Source organism: Acinonyx jubatus, chromosome A1 (assembly GCF_027475565.1).
Source record: "Acinonyx jubatus isolate Ajub_Pintada_27869175 chromosome A1, VMU_Ajub_asm_v1.0, whole genome shotgun sequence".
NCBI lineage: Eukaryota > Metazoa > Chordata > Mammalia > Carnivora > Felidae > Acinonyx > Acinonyx jubatus.
In genome coordinates this window covers 134,818,069-134,823,928 of record NC_069380.1, presented here as the reverse complement: position 1 = coordinate 134,823,928, position 5,860 = coordinate 134,818,069, and the positions used below count along the sequence as shown (strand labels likewise).

General features: G+C 40.3%; 1 pseudogene; it reads left to right on the top strand.

Moving 5' to 3' along the window:
- The first annotated feature begins 1,479 nt into the window (after positions 1-1,479).
- On the top strand, positions 1,480-1,671 carry LOC106977065 (cytochrome c oxidase subunit 7C, mitochondrial-like; annotated as a pseudogene).
- The last annotated feature ends 4,189 nt before the right edge of the window (positions 1,672-5,860 follow it).

The window sequence follows — 5,860 nt, the reverse complement described above, 5'->3', positions numbered from 1 at the left end:
TGTTTTTGAGAGAAAGAGAGAGTGCATGCACGTGCTAGTGAGGGAGGGGCAGAGACAGAGGGAGACAGAGGATCTGAAGCAGGCTCTGTGTGGACAGCAGAGAGCCCAAGGTAGGGCTTGAACTCATGAGCCATAAGATCATGACCTGAGCTGAAGTCAGATGCTTAACTGACTGAGCCACCCAGGCGCCTGAGGCAATCTCATTTTAGAGGATTATATTCAGTTCTTGGTGCCACATTTTAAGAAAGTCTCTACCTGTACTAAGAACACATCTCAGAGAAAGTGGCTCCATCTCTTACATGAAAGAACAGACAGGCTAAATCAGAGCCACAGTGGCAGCACATTGACACTGGTATTCAAACAGAATCTTTACCTGCCTTATTCTATCTGATTATGTCTACTTATACCTCCTCTATCTCTGCAAAAGAAGAATTCAAAAAGATTCAAGGCAAAACGCCCACCCCTGGTTTATTTATGAAATATGGTCTGTCTCCACTGAGCTTGCATTGAAGGAGGAATTACTTTTCTCTTTTCCTGAGGGACATCATTAGCATAGTGATAATTAATGAAAGGCAGCAGCCAGAGTTTGGTAAATTATTAATGGCTTCAATCATCCCGAGAGCAGACAGCCTCTGTGTGCAGTTGTCCTTGGTGACAGCATGGAAGTGCTCTGGGGAAACAGATGATGGACAGAAAACCAGCGCAGAGTGTGTGTGCTTCTGCACACACAGATTCAGACTTCTTATCCAAATAAACTGGGTTTTCATGCAGAAATACTCGTGGATTAAAACTGGGAGCATGTCCCTCTGGCATATGGTGAATGTTATCAGATCCTCCTTATAGAATGCCTAAACAGAAATTAGGCCTGGTCCTGGGGACCTGTTGAAAAGTTGAGGAGGAGGAGGCAGTGGGTCTTTTACAGCAACCACAGAGATTAGGGGTTAGAGGGTAAAATTGAGAACTCGTTAGAAGATCAATGCCAAAGTGTAGTTGGAGAGTACATGCAAAATAGGTCATTGGAGCCAAAGGGGGTTGGAAACAAATGTCAGAAGCTAAGATACACAGATAAAAGGAATTCTAGGCAACCTGAAAACATGAGAGTGAAGAGTATCATATAGGAAAAGAAGAGATGACACAGACAAATTCCAGGGAGGAGGGATTCAAAGCCACTGTACGAATCTTTCTCCCTCCATAAGTTTATTTATATGGGCCCCACTTAAACAGAGCCTTCTTGTTACATAAAATCATAAGCTCCTTGAGGGTGGCAATTTTTACTGTTTTCTTCTCTGCTATATTCCTAGAGCCTGCATAGCACCAGACATAGAGTAGGTACTCAAAAATATTTGATGAATAATGAAGAAAGAGATGAATAAATGGATACAACTATCTTACCATGTTAGATATTAGATAAAAAAGAAGTATTGAGGCCATTCCTTTCATCTTGGGTCTCTGCGCCTTTCACAAACTTGTTGTTTCACTATGTTGGGACTGAGCATCTGGAGGTTGACAACCCCTAAAGTCTGCAGGAGCCACTGTGAGGAGGGCCCAGGAAAGAATTTGCCATTTTCAGTGGAAAACAAGTGGCAGCAACTAACAAGATGACTGTGTACTTTGGATCTGGATTTGCTGAACCTTTTTTTTATAGTAAGACACCAACTGCTTAAGAAATAAGGATGTTTCAATTAATCCATTAAACAGATGTGAAAATGAGCATTTTAAGAGATACAATGTCTGAAAAATGGATCAAACTCTTGAATTCAACATACTTGATATGTTTGTAAATAAATTTATGGCATGGAAAAAAGTCTTGATAAATATTTTTTAATAAAATCACATCAATTGTTACTTTGAGTAACAAAGAATTTACTGAACAATTCATTGAAGATCAGAAAGAGAGGTTTCCAATATATACCACCACCCAGCAAATAATGGAATAAATGCTCATTTGATATTTATGTTCTTTCCCTAAATTCCTTTTCCAAATGTGTTCTCCCTCAACCCTTCCCCCGCAACACAGCACAAAGGCACTCTTGCTCGCCGGCTCTATCTGTATCTCTATCTCTGTCTCTAACTCCCTAAGTGAAAATTAAAAAAAAAAAAGATTCTATTACTGCATGTATAAAAACAAAATGACTGCTCTTATAATCATAGTGTGACTTGAAGAATGAGAGATGCCACTCCCACATGGCATCTCAGAGTCCTTGGTGCTCTTCCACCCTTTGGGGTGTATGTTGAGCCTTTGAGATCTCCAGCCAGAGGCAGGCTTTACCAAGTGTGAGGTAGATAAAGCTATTCCTAGTGTCTCCCCTTGGGGCTCTGATACGTCGGCCTCTCTGCAGTCTTCAAAAGAGAGAAGGTGAAAAATCCACCATAACAGAAGCAAAGTGAAAGAATGGTCTCTACCTCTCAGGAGCATTTGTTTTTCATACCAGTACCATAGGACAAAGGAGTATGAAGGAAGCTCCATTTGTGGTAATTAGGTTAGTTACTGAATAGAACCAAATCTATGAATTAGATTCATAGGCTCAGGACTCAGAGGGAAAAGATCAAGATGAAAAGGAGAAGAGATATAGTTCACATAACACATATATATGAGAGATTCTATATTTATACAAAAGGAATCCCAGAAAAAGAACTAAATGTACACCAGAGAAATAATAAAGAAATGAGAGAAATATCTACACTTCACCTAAGAAAATCTTTACTCTTTCAGTCAAAAGGACTCAATGAGATTCAAGAAAGAATATGGAGAAACACCACCTACACCAAGGCACCCTGGGTAACATTTCTGAAGTTCAAATATATAAAATAACATCTACTCATATATTAAAGAAGAAACAAACATTTACTTAACAAAGGACAATTATAGTAAAAGGTGTCCCTTACTTAGCCCAATGCCAGAAAACAGAAGAGCAAGAGCATGAGAAGAACTTTCTATATCTGTGTCTAAAAAGTATGTTCCCCGGGAGAGCAAAATAAATACAAATTCAAGTATGCAAGGATTCAGAACCATAATACCCAAGTACCAGTCCCCAAAAATTCACCTGAAGAAAGAGTCCAAGGAAATGGAAAAAAGAATTCAACAATTAGGACCAGTTATAGAAGAATCAATGATGAGTAATAAACCAATGAAACAGAATTAAGTCAACAAAAGCATTGGTTGCTATATGGTTGACAAGTTTTATACAAATATTAACAAAGTCTCCCTAAAGTAAAAATATAGAAAAATATAAATATAGAAAAGAAAAACCTGAAAAGATACAGCTAGCCTCAGAAAGGAAGATAAGGATTCCAGTGGACCATAAATTCAATATCAGGAACAGACTGAAGCTGGGAATTCGCTTGGCCCAGGGTTCAGACGCTGGCAGTGGCAGCTAAGAGTTTGGCTTCTACAGGGTAAAAGGACTAAACCTGTTGCAAAATAGAAGCTGGAGTGGAGCTCTTCCAATCATGAAACAAGTCTACATTTGTTTTAATTGCCTTAGAAGACTGCCTGGGTCTAGAGCTTACACCAAGCCATAATAAACCCAGGGAAGGAGGACAGGTCTACGGCCTAGGAAACAGAAACTGAACACATCACTGGCTGAATCCTGGAGTCACTGCTCGGAAAACAGCCGGCAAAAAAAATTAACAAAAAAAAAAGGGGGAGGGTGCCTGGGTGGCTGAGTCGGTTGAGCGTCTGTCTTCGACTCAGGTCATGATCTCACAGTCTGTGGGTTCGAGCCCCGCATCGGGGTCTGTGCTGACAGCTCAGATCCTGGAGTCTGCTTCTGTTCCTGTATTTCCCTCTCTCTCTGCCTCTCCCCCATTCTCACTTTGTCTCACTCTGTCTCTCAAAAATAAATAAATGTAAAAAAAATTTTAATAAAAAAAAAAAAAAAGAAAGCAGCTGGCAGGAAAGCCACGCAACCATCCGACTATCTGCGATTACCACTTACCAGGAGACTCAAACCTCCACTGTAAAGCCTGGCTCTAGACTGAAAGCCTGAGAGGCTCAGGAGAGGTAACACAAAAGATTATTCAAGTGCTACTTTGGTTTTTAAATTTAGCCTTTAATTAATCAAAATTACAAATTCAAAAACTTAGTCCTTTCTTGTCCTATTCCTAGATCTTTTTATATCCTCCTACCTAACTAGATTTAAATTAAGCCCAACTGGAATCTATCATGTCTCATCTTTCTCCATTCATAGCTCTGAGGTCATTTAAAAATCCTTAAAGAAATGGAGTTAGTCACCAAAATTTCCCACTGACAAAAGACTTGACCAAACCTCCACAGATAATCCTTCTTTACAAAGTGCTTCAAAGGACCAGGAAAGTAGAGAGGAAACAAACTCTTTGATGCATTTTTTGAGGCAACTTAGCCTACTACCAAAATTGGACAATGATAAAGACAAGAAAATAAAATTACAAACCGATCTTTCTTAGAAACATAGACATAAAAGTTTTAGTTTATAAATTAACAAATCAAAGCCAAAATGTGTTATAAAATGCGTCATAACTAAGTAGAGTTTATCCCATAAAAGGAAAAACACCATTAGAAAATCTATCAATTGGGGCACCTTGGTGGCTCAGTTGGCTAAGCGTCTGATTCTTGATTTCAGCTCAGATCAGGATCTCATGATTCATGAGATCGCCCCACATCAGGCTCCATATGGAGGCTGCTTGATACTCTCACTCTCTCCCTCTCTCTCTCTCTGCGCCTCTCCCACTCATGCTCTCTCTCTCTCTCTCTCTCAAAGTAAATAAATAAACCTAAAAAAAAATCTATCAGTAAATATAGCATGTCAAGCAGACAAGGTGAACTACCAAGCAGCACAAGCAGCATGTGAGGAGAAACTCATGGTGGAAACAAGAGCAGGAGCAGGCATGTGGTTTTGCACTGCATGCCCAGGGTATAGAAGGATCAGATAATTAGCTCGTTGGGTTGTGGGAAGTATCAGCCGCACACCTGGCTGCTCAGGGACTATGGCTGTAGGACATGGCGGAAGCGTGGGCTCCAGCCCGGATCGTCCACCTCAGCACTCCACCAAGACTGATTGCTCCACCACTAGCATGTATCCATGGAGCTCTGCAGGAGGGTGACCACTTCTCTAGGCTGTAGATTAAGTCAGATTATTAATAGATTAAGAAAAATAGGGGCGCCTGCGTGTCTCAGTCGGTTGAGTGTCCCACTTTGGCTCAGGTCATGATCTCCGGTTCGTGGGTTCCAGCCCCATGTCAGGTTCTGTGCTGACAGCTCAGAGCCTGGAGCCTGCTTCAGGGTCTGTGTCTCCCTCCCTCTTGCTCCTCCCCTGCTCGCCCTCTGTCTCTGTCTCTCAAAAACAAATAAATATTTTAAAAAATTAAGAAAAATAGAATTGTATCAGTAAATGCAGAAAAAAGCTCTACAAAATTCAGTACTCATTCATGTTTGCAAAGCAAAAACTTATCAAATCAGGAATTAGAAGTAAATTTCCTTAATTTAAGAAATAGTATATATATGTATATATATGTATCTATATGTATGTGTATATACATATATATGTATATACATATATATACATATATACTTTTTTTTCAAGAGAGAAAGAGAGAGCATGGAGGGGAGATGGCCTGAGGGAGAGAGAGAGAAAATCTTAAGCAGGTTCCGTGCTCAGCATGGGGTCCAACAGGGGGCTGGATCCCATGACCCTGAGATCATGATCCTGGCCAAAATCAAGAATTGAACACTTAACTGACTGAGCCACCCAGGCATCCCCCTCTTTTTTTCAAATTTAAGAGCATGTATTTTAAAAATGACCAAACAGGGATGCTTGGGTGGCTCAGTCAGTTGGGCATCCAACTTCAGCTTAGGTCATGATCTTACAGTTCATGAGTTCCA